Source organism: Pinus tabuliformis, chromosome 8 (genome assembly GCF_031772625.1).
Source record: "Pinus tabuliformis cultivar Carrire ecotype Pingquan chromosome 8, CPIR1, whole genome shotgun sequence".
Taxonomy (NCBI): domain Eukaryota; kingdom Viridiplantae; phylum Streptophyta; class Pinopsida; order Pinales; family Pinaceae; genus Pinus; species Pinus tabuliformis.
The window spans coordinates 197,313,678-197,334,351 of record NC_142294.1 but is presented as its reverse complement, the minus strand read 5'-3'; positions in this window follow the sequence as shown (position 1 = coordinate 197,334,351).

Here is a 20,674-nt window from a genome sequence, read left to right as displayed (position 1 = left end):
ACTGTATCGCACTTCCACATCTCCTGTTATTAATGGTAACCCTAATACCAGCCCACGGCTTTGTGATAACAATAATTTTGAGGCCAGTGAAATGTCTAAGACGTCTGCAAGAAGAGAATGCCAATTTGATTACTCGGCTAAAAGCAATGGAGATGACACTTGACAATATTTATCGCCGTTTGAGGACGCTTGAGCATGCACGTCCCTCGTTCTTGGAAAACAGTATCGCATATTAACAGTGACTGGCTGACTGGCTAGCTGAAGAGTTATTGGGTTTGGCTTCTGGGTTGAATTTGACCAATTGCACATTAAATTATTATGGGTGGCCTTCCCTTATAAAGGTTGATTTCACTGTTATGAATCTTTCGTTGGCTATTGTTTAAAGACCAGGTTTCCACATTTATCTTCATCAGGATTTTGGGTATTGTTTAAAGAAGACAACATTTATCGCCGTTTGGGGACGCTTGATCATGCACATCCCTCGTTCTCGGAAAACAGTATCGGATATTAACAGTGACTGGCTAGCTGAAGACCCGGTGTTATTGGGTTTGGCTTTTGGGTTGGTTTCACTGTTATTGGGTTTAGCTTCTGGATTGATTTCACGTCCTGGTTGGCTTCTGGGTTGAATACCTGCACATTAAATTATTGTGGGTGGCCTTCTCTACTAAAGGCTGATTTCACTGTTATGAAAACTTCGGTGGCTATTGTTTAAAGACCAGGTTTCCATATTTATCTTCATCAGAATTTTCAGATCCAGCTGAAATCTGCTACCCGCACAGTCATTAGAATTTGCGGAATGGCTTGACTCTAACTGAACTTGTCAATAGAATTTTGGATGGAAATTTCGCCTTGCATTGCGAAAACAAGAAAGACAATGTAAACTTGTATAATTAACCGAATGCTGCGCACTTCGTGATTATCATTTTCTACATATTTGATCAAAATGATAGAAACGTTGTCGTATGACTAATGATACAGGACATTAACGTCATGATTAACAAAAATAAATAAATACATTTAGTTTTGAGTTTTGACACAACTTAACTACACAATGTTTAAAATAACTAAAAACCAAAATTGCAATTTAACAATATATCATTTTTTTAAATAATACATCCAGCATGAGAATTAAAATGGTTAGTTATTAATAATATTATTTTTTGTTGATATCAATTTGTTATTTTTTTATTATAGTTATTTTTTATTTTAATATTTTATTTGATTAGATAAATAGAATATTTATGGTAAATATTGATTTTTTCAAATATACTAATTATGTGAGATTTTAAATTTTTGTGATCAATAATGATAATGGATTGTCTTTTATCTATATATTTCTTTTCTATATAGAAGTCATGACACATTTTATTTTCAAAATGAGGTAAAATAATATCATTAAGACTTGTAATAAAAAATTATCAAAATTATACTATAGAAAACTTTTTTTTGTGCCCTTAAATATTGTTGCTTTTTAAACAAAAGATTAAAATGCAACCATGTCTAAAAATTCACTCCCCTTAAAGAGACACAAGACATCCCCTAGAAATTCAAAGTTTACCATACAAAAACTAAAATGTGGACCTTTGTGACCATGAAAGAAAATTGAGGAAATAAGAAATTTAAAAGACATGAAAAAATACTAAATAGAATTTTCTAAATCAATGGTTGCAATTTGGATAGGGTACTTGTTGTTGTGTGATGTTCCTCTAACTCTGGAAGGATGCAAAGGTGTTGCTCAATGCACTCTAGTTGTTGATCCAGGTGCTTCTTCATGTGTTGATGCAAATGCTCCATGGAGTGGAGGAGGTCTACTCTATGTTCATGCTAATCTAAGAGAACCCTACCTAAGACGAATTTTATATGTCATTACAAGTCCATTGTGTACATGTACTAGTTAGAGCACCCACATGTATGCCCTATGTCCACCACCCAATAAACCAGTTTAGGTAGAACCTTGTTATTTGAGAGTCCACGCCTTTAGGAGGGCCCATCTCTCTTTGCATAAGTGAGAAAATTTCTCTAAATAGAGCAGTTGTTTCCTCCAATCCATGATGAGTATGTGTACTACCTTAACTCGATCATTGCTACTAATAAGTAGCTCCCTTGCAATCATGATGGATGCACTATAAGGGAGAAAAGGAAAAAGAACATAATGATGAGTTCCAAAGGCACCAGAATAAGAAAGCCAAGCCAGCAAGTTAGAGCCATGAATGTGGCCTAGAAAAATGAACGATATCAGTGGCAAGCTGGAGAGATGAAAGGAGGGCCACTAAAGGAAGATGTATACTTAGGGATCCTCTGCAAAAAAGGGATCCATAAGGGGGAATGAAGAGTCCAGTGAGGAAATAAGCATAGAGTGAGAAAAAGTGATAACATTGGATAGTTATGAAGATTGGCATACTAGAGAGTAACAGAGTGAGTATTAAATCAAATAAATAACTCACATAGATTGACATAGAGAGGCTGGCATGGGGTAGTAGCCTCTAGAGGCAAAGTCAATTTGGTGGGGAGAAATAGAAGCTGGTGAGAGGTTCCAAAGGCTAGGAGAGACGTTTTCCTAGACAACAGTTGGTTAAATGGTTTGAGGAGAAGTTGTTCCAAGATGATAGAAACAATAACTACACTAGAGTGATGCAATGACTGCACAAAGACAGTTTGGATGGCTCAATTTGCACTGAGGTTAGTGTCCGTATTTCAATGTGGAGTGATATTTTCTTTCCATTATTTCTTGGTAGGATTGCTAGTTTAAGCATCAAGTTGTACTCATATTATTTCAATACTGCATAATAATGAAACCCTCAACTATTTCAAAGGTTTTCCCACGTTGGGTTTTCCTAGGGAAATTGGTCCAAAAATAACTGTGTCATTTCATGTGTGTGTGTTAATATTTCTTTTAGTGTTTATTTCTTCAATAGTTTATTTGTGTAGGTTGAAGTTTGAGTTATTTAATATTTGTTGTAGGAAGCAATAAATAAATTTTTAAATTTAATTAACAATTAGGAGATTAATTTCTAGTTGGTGCAATAGGATTGGGGTTTCAAAATTTTCACATGTTATCAAAGCACTAGAGCTCAATAGCGAAGGAAGAGGGAGTTTCTATGTTCATTGAGGGGCACTAGATTGAAACCCCATAGGTAATGCAGTCACCTTGGCCAAGAGGTCAAATTCTTCGAAAGAATCTGTTTTTTTGAGAGAGGGGCAGAAAATTTCGATCTATCCAGGTTGAGGGTTTCCAAAGACAGAGGGAGTAGCTAGTATTTTTGGTAGAGCATATCTCTAGCTAGACACAACATTTTTTGTAGCAGGTTACTAGAGAACAACTAGCATCAAGAGGAACAAGATCACACATAGAGGTAAAATTTTCCTCAAGGAACTTCTACTATCAAAAATTTTGAATTCCCTTGTAGATCAAGAGTTGATGTGAGAAATTTTTCTCATGCCAAAAGGGAGTGAGAATAGCCTAGAAAAATTTGATGAGAATGGAAGAGGAGAGTTTAAACATTATTTGAGATGGCCATGATGGACTATGAGATCAGGGCAGGTTAGACGATGCTTCCAACTATGTCATCTAGAAGGCAGGGATGTCCTTCCTTCTAGGTGAATGTGGCCTGAATAAACATATTAATGCAGCTGTAATAGTTCCCATGGATGCAAATAAGCTAAAGTAGTACAAGAAGTAGATGGCGAGGGAAAAGAGGGTTATCCTTGATGGTGTTCACGGTCACATTTTATTTTATCACACATAGTGGCCAAGAGAACGACCAAAGATATGTGTGATACACTTTCCACGATTTACCAATGGAATTCCAAGCAATGAAAGATGTTCTTGGAGGAGAAGTTGAGATGCACCATGATGTAGAAATGGCAACACATAAACCCCTTCCTAACCAAGATTCAAGAGATTCGAGATCATTTGTCAACTTTTGGGGCAACACCTCAAACCACAGAGCTAGTAGGATTGACACCCAATAGTGGCAGGTATTTGTCCAAAGCATTTTGGGGAGAGAAACCTTACCAAGGTGGGACAAGACGTGGGTCAATTTGAACAAGTGGAATTGAGGTGAGACTTAGTGAATATCTCTATTGGTGGTAGCAACAACGATTCAAGGCAAGTGAAGGAGGAGGAGAATGTCACCCTCACAACAAAGGGCCCCATTCAAGGACACAGGGAGAAGCGAAAGAATAAGAAGGACCTATCAAAGGTCAAGTGCTTTAAATGTGGTGAGATTGGTCACTATAACACTTAGTGTCCTCTCACGAAGAATGAAAAGGAGGAGAAGAAGGACCAACATGCAGCATCAGAAGAGATTGATAGCTTGTCCTCCAAGTTGGAGGAAGACTTCACCATGTTTTCTGACATACCCCTAAGAGTGAAGTGGGCTGACTTGCTTTTGTAGCCCAAGAGTGCTATAGATGGATAGGATTCATGAGGAGGTCACCTCTTGAATCAGTACCTTTCCACAATGGCCCATAATATCTCAGTAGAAGGATGGGTCAGTGATAGTAGATGCAGTCAGATGCCGAGGTGGTAGATGTAGAGTCTAATTGCAATGAGATGTTGGTGAGCGTAGTGGAGAGTTGGCAGTAGTGTAGATTCGGTAACAACATAGATGCCTTAGTGAAAATGTAGATACTAGCAACACTAAGATACTCAAGAGAGAAATGCATCATACTCATCACAGTTGCCTTAGTATTTAGGATTATTTTCAGATGCATATGTTGTAGTTGCAACAACAAAAAATGGAGAGGGAGTTGTAGTGGAGATGCAGTGTTGTAGTTGTAGTAGCATCAAATGGAGAGGGGGTTTTAGTGCAAATGCATTGTTGGTAGTAGTTCAGCAAAGTCAACAGCAACACAGAAGTAGCAGATATTAGAGCTTTGTAGTGGTTGGTGGGCAACATTAGCTAGACATCAACATCGTAAAAAGAGATTATGCAGAGATAGAGTGTTTCTATAGGAGGCAACACTAGAACACATTCATCGCTAAGAGGGAGTTTTAGTTTTTGTAGCATCTACTGTGTTTTCGCCTTGAATTTTTTTGGAGAGGCCACTAAGGACCAGTCATTAAATTCTCAACAGAGGATTATAACTTAATGACTAGTCCTTCTAATTAAGTCATTTACAGGCTAGTTGACTAACAGAGGAGAAGCAGGACGAGTCATTAAAGTCTCAACGAAGGATTATAAGAAGAAGTAGATGGGGCTTGAAGAAAACACTTCAGTAGTTCAATTTCATGAGTTGGTCCGTTTCCTCAATAGCAACATGCAGTTTTTAGATGGAGAGCCATATAAATGGAACCAATGAGAGTGGGGCAGGGATAGTGAAGCCAGAGGAAGAATTCTAGTTCTGATGAGTACATTTTCATAGAGGCAAAGGAGCCACAGAGATGCTAGCACAAAGTAGCATAGTAGCCTCTAGAAGAAAAGTTGATTTTTTGGGGAGAAACAGAATTTCAATGCCATAAGTTGGGTAAAGGTTCCAGAGGCTAGGAGAGACATTTTCGGCTTGAGGAAAAGTTGTTCCAAGCTGAGAGTAGAAAAAAATGCACTAGGGTGATGTAGTGACAACACAAGGGCAGTTTAGATAACTCAATTTGAGATGAGGCAAGTGTTAGGATTTCCTTGTGGAGAGAGAAATTTCTCCTCACTAGATTTTCTTTCTCGTATTTCTCTGTAGGATTTCGAGTTTTAGCATCTAGTTTTTCTCACATAATTTCACTACTACCTAATGATAAAAACCTCAGCAACTGCACCAATTTTACCAAGTTAGGTTTTTTCCCGGACATTGGTCCAAAAATAACTATCATATTATGTGTGTGTGCTAGTATTTCTTCCACAATTTATTTGAATAGGTTGTAGTGTGAGTTATTCCATATTTGTTGTAGGAAATAGTAAATAAATTGTTAAATATAATTAACAGTTAGGAGAGTAATTTCTAGTTGCTGCAACACGATTTGGGATTCTAAATTTTCACACTAGAGGGTAGTGTGAGAAGGCCAATGAATTAGAGTGGGTTGATTAACAAATGGAGAGAATTATTTCCGAGATATTTTTCCAGTATATTTTCCAAAGGATTGCTAGTGAGGCATCCAGATTATTGTACTCTCCAAATTGTTGCATAATAATAAAAACGAACCCTCTTTTACTGCATCAATTTTCCCTTTGGGGTTTTTCCTTGGAATATTGGTCCTAAATTATAGTGCCGATTTTTTTTATGTGTGCATCTATTTCACAATGTAAAAATTCCAATACCAAAATCACATTACAACAATTGGTATTATTCTAATAATTCAATTTTTCACTTTATTGCTACAAAAACATCAAAATAAACACATTGCAGCCTTCACAAATAAAACTATGGAAAATAAATAGTACTAGAACTTAGAAAATACTAGCACACACACATAAAATTTACACCATTTTTTTGGTCAAAAGTCCCTAGAAAAACCCAATATGGGAAAAGATGAGGGTTTTATTTATTATGCAGCAATGAAAATATGAGTAAAAGCTATGGATGCCCAACTAACAATTTAATTATAAAGTATCTCACAGAAATAATTTAGAGAGAATTCTCTCACCCCACAAGCAATCCTAACACTGGCTTCCATAGAAAAATTGGTTGTCCAAACCCCGAGGTGAGCCCTTTTTCATTGCCTATGTGTTGTCTCTCAAACATGTGGCTCGATATTGCCTCTAGCAAGTCGTTTAGCCTATCTCCACTTTTTGAAGTGTCTCTCTAGCCCTACGGAAGACTTTCTCAGTCTCTCGAAACTAAATTGACCCCCTCCTCACTTAAATCAAACTACTTTTCATCAGCCTTTATGTAATCTATGTGTTTCTTCTGCGTGGATCACTTCTATCACTTGATGTTTCCTCTCTAAATTTGGAAAATCTCCTCCAGACTCTAATCCTTTCCCCTCACTCACTGCTTTGATATCTAGCTCTCTCGAAGTTGACTGCTTCTACTCTCAAAATCGATCTACCAAGGAAATTGAATTTTTGGTGATCTCAAGTGTGTTCTACAAGTGCCCATCAACTTCCTCTTATAATCCACTATTGACTAAAACTTAATCGATGGCTAGGATCATATTGGAATAGATATGAATTAGTTTCTAGATGATTCTCACCATGATAATTAATACTTATCAATGAATGAGTTTTCTTAAGTTTAGACTTAGGAAACATTAAAAGATGGGTTAATAATCTAATTAAGTCACTTCTATCTGGAATTTCTAGAAACAATTTTTGGGTCTTGGAGATCTCATGTATTATATCCTTTCCATGGAATTTCATGGCTAGAACACATGTGATGATACAAAAACTAATACTCCCTCTTAGTGAGGAATGTGTTTTAGTGCTTCACACCCTCCATGACACTTTGTCTCTCTATCATCTCTTGTCATGTTGTTGGTGTCTAGCTACCATTGCCCACCAACTACTGCACAACTCAGATGTTGCATTTATTCTTCTGCTAACACTTCCATATTTCTTCCAACACTACATCTGCATAACAACTCCCTCCCATTTGTTGCTACAACAAACACAAAATCTACAACTAAAAAGAATCCAAAATACTAAATCAATTGTGTTTAGTATGATGAATTTGTCTCCTGAGTGTTGACTACCACTAGCGACTGCATTTTCCACCAAGGAATTTGTGTTGTTGATGACTCGGAATTATACCACTCTGTATTATTTCCAATTATACACTGCGCTCTTCAACACTTGACTACTACTAGTTTGCAACTATCACTCTCGTACTCACTACATCAACTACCACTATTCCATCCTACTATTGAATACTGTCAGATCCCATATCTAGGTAATGATCCATGAGGTGGACTCCTTAAGGACCCTACCCAGGCTCTGTAGTTCTCTAAGACTATAGTACTAAATCTCTCCACCTCACTCCTTGAGGTATATCTATGAACATTACAAATTCTTCCTCCAACCTACAGGACAACCTATTAGTCTCTAGAGAAGTTACCTACTAGTCATGCTTCTCTCGCTTGTTCTTCCTCCTCAGATGAAAGTGTGTGCTATAGTGTCCAAGCTCACTATACCTGAAGCACTTGACCTTTGATAGGTCCTTATTTTTCCTACTTTGCTCCCCTTGCCCTTGACTAGTACCCTTTGATGCAAGGGCCACATTCTGCTCCTCCTTCACCACATTTGATTCACTGCTACTTCTGCCACTAATGGATCTCTTCCACATCTAGTTCCATTTTGGAAGCTTGTCTCTGCCCAATATGGTTTGGATAAAAACTTCCCACTCCTAAGATACACTATTCAGTAACAACCTCACTAGCTCTATTGATTGAGGCATTGCCCGAATAGCTGCAAGCTAGTCTCAAGACTCCTAGATCCTAGTGAGGAAGGGATCTATGCCTTCCCCTTTCTGCATCCTGATGCATCTCAGCTTCTCATCCAAGAAAACCTTTTGTTGCTTGGAAATTCCTTGATATAGCATGGCGAGGGCATCCTACATCTCTTTGGAAATATCCTTAATAGCTATGTGTGAGACCATATGGTCCCGGACTCCATCCAGGATCAATCACTTCACCCATGCCATCTCTTTCTCGTATTTTTTCAGCTGATCTGCAACCTAGGGAACTACCACAATGATGTTTATGTAGAGCTTCAAGGCATATTCATCCAACGGGAAGGACATCCTCGCCTTCTAGATAACATAGTTGGAGGATCCCTCCAAACTATCCTGATCTCTTAGCCCAATTATTTCCATTTCTAATCAAGTAGAAAACTCCCTCTTTCCCTATGCTTGACCACTATTTTTCTACTTGCACTCCCTTCTGGAATGTGTGGTTCTACAAGTTGCTACTGCCAATATTCAACTAGAAATTCGAACTTACGAGACTTAAAGTTCCCTGAGGAATATTTACCCTGTGTTGTGTGTAGTTTTGTCTTCCACCAGACATAGATTCTTGTTAGGATATTCCGACACATAGGAAATAGTTAAGTACAACTTGGTCTAGTATAGAGTTAGGTATAGAGTTAGGCAAAGTTTGTTTCTTTACCGTTGTACATTTTGTAACTTACAATCCGACGGTCACGATATGTAGTGGTCTGACGGTTCATTCTCTCCTCGGTATTACCGACACTTGATCCATGGCTTGACACCCGATTGGTCCATGATTTCTATTTAAATTGGATGGAGGGTCATTTGTAGGGTAATCCATGCATGAGAGAAGCTTATGTAAATTTTCATTCTTTTATTAATAAATTGCCTGAAGTGGCCGCGTTGGCTCAGGTCATGGACTGTTTCCCTCTTTGAGGGTTTTAACCACGTCAAAAATATTGGTGTATTGATCTGCGATCTGGTTGTGAGCGGTGTCCTTTGGTGTTCTGTCTGAGGAACTTACCCTGTAAATTACTACATGGTATCAGAGCTATTTGAGGGTCGCGTCCATTGGTGATCCAAATCTGAAGCCGGTAGAACTGCATCTGACTGATGGTTCCCAGATCTTTTGTTTCTAACTGCTTTCGGGCCGAGAGGACTACTCTGTTGTGTTGGGAGCATCTATTCCAGTGAGGAACCCATTTCGTTTCACACGAAAAGGTTTCCGGTAGCCCTAGCTGCGTCATTTTTAAGATCTGGAGGTATAGAGTGTTTATTTGCAGTTCACTGTTGTTTTCTCTCTGTTTATTTCGGTTTCGGTTTATTTAGCTTTTTCATTACCAGATCTATACCTTTCATTTCTGCGTATGCTCTTTGCCCTACGACTCTGTGCGATCTGGGCAAATCAGAAATAGAAAGGAAGGATTTTTCTCATGCGTATGCTCTTTTTGCTGCGCCTTAGGGTGATCTCGGAAAATCATAAACATTGAGGAAAATATTTAGTTTCCGGTCAAAGCTAACTTTGAGCCGCAAGTTTCATTTTTGAAAATATTTAGTTTTTCCGCTAAAGCGAACTTCGAGCCGTAAGGTTCATTTTCTTTGCATGCCCATGTTGGGTTTTGTGTTTCAAAGAAAGCACGCAAAAGAAAGCATCAACCCCCCCCCCCTCTCTCTCTCTCTCTCTCTCTCTCTCTCTCTCTCTCTCTCTCTCCCTCTCTCTCTCTCTCTCTCTCTCTCTCTCTCTCTCTCTCTCTCAAGTTTTTTGTATAGCTCAATTGGTTCAAAGCTATTCTAAGAGAGTAGAGGTCTTGGGTTCAAGTCTCCATTTTGTGGGGGCAGACTTTTTCATTTCCGTACATTCCCGCACCTCGTCGGCAACTTCAACAACTTTTTTTCAAAAAGCCATAACTTCTTCATCCAGAAGCTGTTTTCAGAGTCGTTTTTTTAAACCAGCCTAATTTTTCGAGATCTATCCATTGGAACACTTAGTTTCAGCATCTTTAGCTTCAATTTCCGTTGAAATGGAAAGTAAATACCAAGTTACCCTTGATAGCACCAACTACTTCCAATGGTTGGCCTACATTGAGGATTTACTTAGAAGTAAAGGTCTCTACAGAATAGCCTCAGGCCAAGAAAAGAAACCGAAGGATGAAGATAAGGCTGCTAAATGGGAAAATAGGCAAGATCAAGCACGTGGATTGATAGGGATGTTTATTTCTCCAGATCTTAGATTCCATATTGCAGAACTTGATACTCCTGATGAAGCAATGAAACAAATCAATAAAGTCTTTGGGATTAAAAATGAACTTATATCCCATCAACTTGAAAATGAGTTGCTTACATTGGACCCTAATAACTTTTCTTGCATTGAAGATTTCTTGTCCAAGTTTAAGACCCTTAGATATCTCTTGGAAGGTGTTAAAGTTAAGAAAGAAGATAGTAATCTTATCTATTCCATTCTTACAAAGTTGGGACCAGCCTACTCTGTGTTTGTTTCCACCTTCCATTCTACAAGAGAAGCTTTCATTTCTCAAGGAACAGACTACAAGTCCCCTTCCTTTGACTCTTTTTGTGATTCTTTAATAAGAGAACAAGAAAAACTCTTACACCTTGCTCTTCTTAATCTTGGAAACTCTTCCAAGAAAGCGTTAGCTCCCCAGCAGCAACCAAATTCAAAGAATCCTAAGAAGTCATATCCTAAAAAGAATGGTCCTAAACCAAACAAGGGTCCTAAGCAATTTCAGCCCCAAAATGAAAAATCATTTCAACAAAATGATAAGAAAAATAAAAACAAATGGAAGAAGACTGATAGACATTGCAATTTTTGTAATCGACGTGGCCACTTAGAATCAAAATGCTTTAAGAAGATGGAAGCCTTGGAAGCAGCAATGAAGAAGCATAACATCCATTTGGGGCAATCTTCAACTTCAACTTCATCTTCAGGAATGGCACTTTCTGCATGTGGTTGTCAAGCATCTCGGTCTGGCTATGCATTAAATGTATCTTCTTCTTCTCATTCTCATGAGTGGCTCATTGATTCTGGAGCTTCTTATCACATGGCCAAAAAAAAATCCATGTTTTCTTCTTTAAATGATTGTAACACCAAAAATATATATGTTGGTGATGATAGATCTCTTAATGTTGTAGGGACTGTAACTGTTCATCTAGATAATGGTCAGTTTAATGATGTATTATGTGTTCCAACCTTATCTTGCAACATTCTATCTGTTTATCAGATAACTCATTTAGGTGAAGGTAAAATCGTTGAATTTTCACCTCATGATGTTGTAATCAAGGACTTAAGAGATCCTGAATAGATTTTGGCTACTGGCATTGCTGATGATTCTACAAGGTTGTATAAGTTTCACAACTTTGAGTCATCAAATCGTCCCTCAGTATTTGCTGCTCATAACGTTGAAGTGAGCAAACTTTGGCATGAGCAATTTGGTCACTTAAACTATCACTCCCTTCAGCATCTATGTAAAGAAAATATGGTGACAGGTCTTCCTATGGTATCTTGCAGAGATGGTGTTTTTTTCCGGATGTGTACTCAGAAAACATCATCGGGACAGTTTTGAAAAACGTGCCTCTTGGCACGCCTCAGCCCCTTTACAGCTTGTGCATAGTGATTTATGTGGTCCACTTCCTGTTGTTTCATTCTCTGGCTGCAAGTATTTCTTAACTTTCATTGATGATTTCTCCAGACGCACTTGGGTATACTTCTTAGCATTCAAGAGTGAAGTATTTAACACATTTTTGGCCTTCAAAGCCTTTGTTGAAAAACAATCTGGACATCAAATTCTTAAGTTAAGATCTAATAATGGCGGAGAATATGTTAAAAACACATTCATCAACTATTGCACTGAGAATGGAATTCAAATGCAACATACTGTTCCATATACTCCACAACAAAATCGTGTAGTTGAAAGGAAGAATCGCACCTTAAAGGAAATGGCTAATTATATGCTACAATCTAAAGGACTTGGTCTTAGTTTTTGGGCAGAAGCAATTAACTGTGAAAATTACATAATAAATCGTACTCCTACTAAGGCTTTAAAGAATATCACTCCAGAAGAAGCATGGAGCTCAATCAAACCAGATGTAAGTCACTTTCGTGTTTTTGGAAGTGAAGCGTGGGCCCATATTCCAGATGAAAAGCATAAAGCTTTAGAACCTAAGAGTGGAAAATGTACTTTTGTTGGATATTTTGAAGATTTCAAAGGCTATATACTTATTCCATTTAAGTCCAAAAATGTTATCATTAGAAAAGATGTAAAATTTGATGAAAATATATCGGCCTGCGAGCCTAGTCTGGCGGATGTGCCACCTCTCCCTATCTCTTCTACCTTTGAAAACATTTCTTCTTCAGATGATGAAAGTGAGGATGAAAATCCTCCCCCACCATCTCAGGATCCTCCTTCAGCTCCTGAGCTTCCAAAATGGGTTCGTGCTACTCGAGATGTAGCAGGTGATCTTGTCGATGATCCTACAGATCAGTGACGCACACGTTCTCAGTTCGAGAGAGCCTCTTCTTTATTGGCTCAAGCTCCAGTAAATTATGATCCTGACACCGTTGCAGAAGCTTCAGGCCATCCAGATTGGAAAGCAGCTATGGATGAAGAATATCATTCATTATTGGCAAATGATACATGGGATCTTGTTCCTCTACCTAAGGGATGAAAACTTGTTAGATGCAAATGGGTTTACAGAACCAAGTATGGACCAGATGGGAAAGTTGATAAACATAAAGCTCGTCTTGTTGCTGAGGGTTTTTCACAGGTTGAAGGCATTTACTACACTGAAACCTTCTCCCCTGTTACCAAAATGAACTCTATCCACCTTGTTCTTTCCCTTGCTGCCTCTTTCAAATGGGAAGTCCCTCAGATGGATGTTAAATCTGCCTTCTTGCATGGAGACTTGCATGAAGAAATCTATATGGAAGAACCCATTGGCTTCATACAAACAGACTCCAGCCTTGTATGTCGACTTAAGAAATCCCTTTATGGTCTCAAGCAAGCTCCTCGGGCTTTGTATGCCAAAATGGATAGCTTTCTTTTAGAATCTGGCTTTTCTAGGTGTCATTCTGACAATACTGTCTACATCAAGAAAGTGGGCAACTCTCTTATCATCCTTGTTCTTTATGTTGATGATCTTATCCTTACTGGTAGTGATTCCAACCTTATAAACCATGTGAAGTCTAGCCTTAAAAGGAAATTTGAAATGACAAACTTAGGACACTTACAGTATTTTCTCGGTCTTCAAGTCTTGCAATCCAAGGAGGGTATTTCCCTTTCCCACTCCAAGTATGCTTGTGATATTGTACGTCATTTTCACATGGAAGACTGTAAGCGAGCCCCTTCTCCCTTTCAGTGTGGAGTCAAACTTTCAGTCACTTTTACTTCTCCTGAAGTTGATGCTACCTTATACCGTCAACTTGTAGGAAAACATTTGTATCTAACCCATACTTGTCCTAACATTTCCTTTGTTGTTGGCCTTGTTGCTCAGTTCATGCAAAACCCCCGTCAAATTCATTGGAAAGCAGCTAAAAGAATACTTCGTTATGTTCGAGGTACAGTTCAGTTTGGGATTCATTACAGTGCCGAAGCATCTCCTCTATTGGTTGGTTTCACTGATTCCGATTGGGATGGTGACCCTGATGATCAAAAGTCTACTGCTGGTTATGTGTTCACTCTTGGTTCAGGACCTATTACATGGGCTTGCAAGAAGCAAGGTGCCATTTCTCTTTCATCAGCAGAAGTAGAGTATCGTGGTGCCGTAGAAGCTAGCAAGGAAGCCTTGTAGCTTCGTCAGATCCTGTCAGAGTTTGGCTTTGAGCAACAGCATTCGACTACACTTTGGTGTGATAATCAAAGTGCCATTTAGCTATGCAAAGATACAGTCCAACATCAACGCAGAAAACACATTGAACTGCACATGCACTTCATCAGAAATCTCATTCACGACCATTTTCTTGAAGTGCAATATTGTTCAACAGATGATCAAGTTGCAGACATCTTCACAAAGGCTCTCACAGAGGCGAAGTTCACCAAAATTCGATTTATGGTTGGAGTTCAGGAAGTTGTCACTAAGGGGGGATAGGCTCTAGTGCCTCCTTCCTTCTCCTATTGTGTCATATTTGTAAATCCTTCAATCCTATTGGTGGGCTCCAGTATTGTAGCAATAATGCTACAACTCCTGGAGCTTCCTTCTCTAATTTTATCAACCCGGTAGTTCGTAACAAACTTGGAAGCGACGGTGTTGTATGCACAAGTACTAGCTCTTGTCGCAGTTGTCACTTGGTCAGCTGGCACAAGTCCACTAGGGCTCAAGCCAACTTCTATATGTCCTCAGAAGAAGCTTTTTAAGTGATGAATGAAAGCTATCTCAAAGGAAATTAACCTACTTTGCAAGAATGAACTGAAATCCAACAAAACATGGAAACCCTAGTAAACCCTAATTTGACCAGCTTAATCCTTACGATGCAATGGTGGGAATGAAACTTCTAAAAATGATGCCATTACTTCTAGTGAGATGAGATGCATGAGTCTAAACTACTTTCATTTGAAGAGAACATGTTTTTGTATTTTTTCTCAAGTGGTTGGAGTTATTATGACTATGCTTCTTATTGGGTCTTGACTGTGCAGGGGTAGTTCAAGGGGAGGAAGGCTTGGGAAAGGTCAGGAAGACTCTGAGAGGTTCCAGGGGATCCCTAACATCATTCCACATAAGTTCACAACGTTCAGATGCCTGGCAACCGTGTTTGCAAGCTTCTACAAGATGTCTGCAGGGGATCCTACACGAAGCTCGGGATTTCTACAGGAAGTCTGCTAACTTCTACAGGATGTTCTGCAATCGGAGTTTTGGGTGATGGAGGAGTGAATGAGCGGTATGGGTGGATAGGTAGGATGAGAGGGGAGCTTGGGATGGCTTATGGACAGAGAGATGAGATGGAGAGGGGGTGTGTAAAGCTGATTGGTCGATAGAAGGGTGGAGGCAATGGAAGGCCGAAAAGATAAAACAACGTGTATAATAGAAGAGTTGGTGGGCAAACGATCTAGCTAGGAAGTAAGGAGATGGCTTAGGCATGGCTGAGAAGGATAAGGAAATGATAAAGTGGTGCTGCGCAGTGTAAATGGAACAAATCTCCTCTGTCTTGAGTATCACTGAAATGTCATCAATCTACTCTCACTGTTTTATTAAAAACCAAAGAACAACAATGTAAGTTAAGGGAGATCATGCATGGTGCTGAAACAAAGAGTTATTGCTCAAGATCTAAATGCATGGACACTTTTACCAATGGAAATATTATGTTAAAGCTTTCATAAAAATGTAAAACTGCGTTTTTTTGGTGGTTGGCACGGTCTACACTCCCAATCTCTAAACAGAGGTGGTAGTGAGTGTACATTCAACCTTTTCTTGGAACTCTGATTAACTCCAATCCTTACTCTAATCTAAACTACTGAAAGTAACTTTGTTCATAACACTAACCTATGTAACCACACCAAGAAATCCGAATCAGCAAACTGTGTTTCCAAGTGCATGTAAAGGACAAGAAATGAAATGTTGAAAGAAAAGACAAGTAATAATACAAACAAAGGAGGCTTATTGCTCTCAGGTTGGGCCCAAACCTGAGAGCTATAGCTCCTCTAAGAACTCAGAATTGAATTCAAATCTGCCTGCCTTTTATTAAAAGATCATAATCATAAGTCTAACAACATGCCAAAAAGGGCTTACAAAGAGCAAAAACAGAGCTATAGCTCGTGATTCAAAATCTGCAACAAAGGTTCAAAAGTTCCCATCGAAGGCTACAGCCTCAAGATTTATACATTATGAGGGCAAGCTGGCCTCCTAAATTAGTGGGGCTTGGCTGTCCAACTAAAAGTAAACTATTGTTCCTGTAGAATCCGTTGGCTGCCTTCTAGCTCGGTGGTGATAGCTGTTGGAGCTCAGAGTTGGGGTGGAGATCACGAGGAAGGTCATTCAAGGCCGTGGAAAACCTTCCTACAAAACCGCAATTCCACCTTGGTTGTCTCCTTGCCTCCATCTGCGTGTTTTTGCTCCATTTAATGTCAAAAAACCTGAAATAAATATGTATTAGCCACATAGGCATAATGACTGCCCTCCTTCCTACAAATAACATGAATATACTAAGAAATGATGCATAAGTGATAAAAAATGAAGGGTTGAGCAAGGTAAGTAGGCCAAATGAGCCCAAAATGTTACCAAAATTTGGGGCTCATCATCACCCCCCAGCTAAAATATTTGCTCATCCTTGAGCAACTAGTCCAACTCTTCATCCTTCATTGCCTTTACTGCCACCCTTACATCCCAAGCCTCTGTAGTAGTGTCCTCCTTGCTGATATGAAACCCAGCCTTTCTGTTCACCTCTTCCCACTGTTCATTATCATCCTTCTCTGTGCTACCCTCCATTAATCCTAGCAGCAGTGGTGGGCTTAGTTTGAGGCCAATCTAGCTGGCCTCGAGGTTTTGCATGGATTTCTTATAGAGGGCTACCCGTACTAGAGCTTCCCTCATCCGAGTTGGGGTATGATACTCTCGGATTTTTAGACTGTGGGCCAATGTATTCCATCTGCGGGTGCATGCTTGGACAACGTTGTCTCCTAACAGTCTCTCCATGTCCTCAAAATGAGCTATGGCTTGGGCCTGTTGATCCATATATCTCAATGAAGCTTGAGGGTCAGTGGACAAATGTTGGTGTGCCGAGATTAGTGCAACTGGATCCCCTGGTTCTGGTTTGATGAGCAATGGCTCATTCAGCTCTCGGTTCATGACCGCTTTGGCTTCTGCTGCTCTTTTGTCCTCATGGTTCAGCCATGAGGCAAATGCCATTAATTGCATATCTCCCAAGGCCGCATTGGGATCCCATGAAACTACATTAGGAAGGGCCAAATTATGGAGGTAGAACTCTGCTAATTTGGCCTTATCCTCTGATGAGCTGGTGTTGCATACTTCAGTGAATTGCTGCGGGTCTTGGAGCTGAGAGATACCTCTTTGCGCCAAGGTATTGATTTGCAATTGCAGCCATTGGTCTTTCAAGTACAGGCCATAGGATTTGGCTGACTGCCTGCATTATATAGCATCCATGGCCCAACTGGCCATGCAGGCCAATTGTGCCTCTTCGTGCTGCAGTTGTTGTCTGAGAGCTTGCACCTCAATTTCTGCTTGTTGTTCTGCTTCCTCTAGATGTGTGGTTGGCTCCCCAAGACCGGTGTTCAGTTCCTTTTTTCCTTGCTGCTCTGCTGTAGTGTCCTTGGAGGATGTACCTGTCCCTGTCCTTAGCTCCTGTAGCTGCAATCTCAGCTTTTGGTTTTCTTCCTATAGGAACACTCATTAGCAATTGCCACGTGTTTAGCCATGGACAATTCACCTCTGTCCTCCTTGAGTTGCTCCTGCAAGGGACGTATGTCCGCCACACCCTTTGACTTGGCTATTTTCATCCATGTGTGTGTACAGACTCTTTCTTCCTCTAATGCAAAAAACAGTGGCACAGTAAATTTCTGAGGTATAATTTTGCCAGCCTCTAAAAATTTGTAATATGAACTTAGGCTTGGCTGAGGGATGGGCTCTGGTATATACTCTTTCTACACTTCTTTTGGTGGCTCTAATTCGCCCTCCCTCGGTGGTGATGAGGGTGCTTCTCCTTCCATTCTCTCTGTTTCCTTAAGCCGGGCTAAAGTTTCCTGTAGAGCATCTTCAGCATCGCGTAGCCGGGCTTTCGAGGCCAATTGGTCCAACCAATCCTTCCAGGTAGTTTTCTTCGGGCTCCCCCTCTCATAGGTGACTGATATCTTTGAGGGGGACCTCTCCTTGGGCGAAGTAGGGGTATCTTCGATAATGATTGGGCTACTGGATGGAGGCTGTGGCTTGCCCGTCTTTATTCTCACACTTCTTCAAGCTTTGAAATATAGAGGGGTCTCCCTCTTTCTCTTCTCCTTTGGCTTAGGAGGTGTACTGAGGGCGGCCAGCACAGCTGCTGCCTCCCTTTCAAGAATGTCAGCTTTATTCTCGTTGGGCTTCGCTTTTTCAGGGCTTCCTGTAGAAGACCCTTTTTCAGTTGATTTCGGGCTTCCTGTAGAAGCCGGTTTCGGTTTTCCTATAGAAACAGGTGTCAACGATTTGGTTTGTTTTGCTGCATGAGTTTTACTTTTTGACTTGGTTGCAGTTGCTGTCGAGGCACTTTTGCTGATGTGGACCTTCTCAGCCTTGTCCACTCTGCTTTGAAATCTTCTCTCTATGGCTGTCAAAATGGGTGTGTCATCCTTCTCTTTGGCACCCTTTTTCTCTTGTTTCTTCTCTTGCTTTTTCTTCTGCCGTGGTCGTGGTCTTCTGGCCTTTTTCTTTCTTCCCTGCGGGCACGGACTCCTTCTCCTCACTGCTAGATGAACCAAGCTCTTTGGTCAGCATCTTTATGTCACCATCCTTGGTCAAATTTCTGAAGGCTTCCCATGAGAGAGGAACCTTGTATGTGTGGAGCGCATCCTCCACGAGGAGTTTGATGAGTCCATGGTGGGCTACCTGGTCTGGTGTGCCTTCTTGCAACTTGGTGGCACACTCAATCAAAGACTGTAGTAGAAAGTAGGGGAGACTGAGTTTGTTTTCTACAGGTAGGTCCATATGATGCCTTAATTCCGTGAGTAACCGAAAATGGTACCCATATACAATGCTAAACCGACCTTCGCAGGTGATGTACTTCATAATTTGCAGGCTAACTTCGCTCCACGGTGGCAGTAAGCTGGTTCTACGAACCCCATTTTTATCTTCTGAGAATTCCTCTTCTGGTGGAAAGAATTCTTTCTTAGCGTGTTGGCCCAATTTTCTTTCTTCTTTGTCCCATGGTAATCCCATTGGGAGCTCAGTAACTCAGCTGATAAATTGTGGGGTGAGTCTAAGACTCAAACCCCTGAAGTTGACGGTGGCCAATGTTTTGGATTTCGGCCTCAGAGCTTGCAAAAACTCCTCTGCCACCTTGTCATCATAGCCCTGCAATTTATCACAGAATGATATCCATTACACTCGCATGAAGAGCTCCTCCACCTCAGGATTTCTCTTAGCTTTGAGGAGTCGGTTGGTTCCCTTCTGATGAACCCACCCCGCATGGTGAAAAACTGTTGCGTTAACTGGAGGTGGTGGGTGCGGAAGAAAATTGGCCTACTGTGACAAAGTGTAGAATTACGCCTCTGCCACAAATACAATTCGCAAAAACTTATATCCCGATGACCTTAACACATCTTACTTATAACTCACATCCTGTAGGACGACAATTCATGCAGCAGCAGACAGTGTTTGCAAAATTTTCTTACGACCAGACTGTAGACGTCGATTATGCCACCCTCAAAACCAATTGCATGGAAGGTTCAGGCTTACCTTTTGAATCCGCCACCTTTTGACGTGAGTAACCCAATTTCCTATAGAAACAACTTTCCTGTAGAAGAAGCACGCGAATTCTGGAGGATACTGCAGTGGGTCTGCGCTCTCTGTGCTGCTTAACAGGCATTCGACCGGCCAAAGACTTGGAGTGTCGAGCTGCAGAGGGATCCGAATGATCACTCGACTTTCAAACGGTGAATGATAAATGTGTGGGGTGGCAATCTAGCCGATTAGATTTGAATTCGGCGGAATCCATGGCACGGGGGTGAGCTGTCCCTGCCAGACCGTTGGACGATGTCACTCCATCATTCGTCTGCGAGTTCCCTTACTGCCGCATCATTCCCCGCATATCCGCCGTCGTCACTTCTGTTAAAACTCGTTTTTCCCGACTGGATGGCTCTCACGTGTGCACTGCCCGTTCCTTTTTGCCACGACCACCGTTCAAACATCCGACTAGACCACTAACTGGCCGACGTGGCCAGTCGAATGGCCATACGACCGCTCAACCCATTCACTTTACACTTCGCAAACATTCCAAAGTAAAATTCATGCAATTCGACGGAAGAAAGGGCGAGGCACTTACCTGTGCGGCCACGACACGATTCTTCGGGCTTTTGGACGATGATGAGTCGATTTGTTTGCTTCTGTGTGATTGCACAGGTTCGGAGGTTCCTATTTACAGGCCGCTGGCGATGAATTTGATGCTTCGGCTGCATGCGCCCGCGTGATCTTTACATGTTGCAGGCGGTGGAGAGGTGTGCACTCTAGTTGGCTTAACTGCTACGGGACTCCTGCAGGATGTCCTGTAGTATTTTTTCCTCCTCGGGTGCATGCTGCATGGTGAAGACGGTGGCCCCACAATCATGCTCACAGGGCTCTTAGATAGTTGGGATGGGTATGGCACGGCATCTCAACGTTTTTTCATTAACAA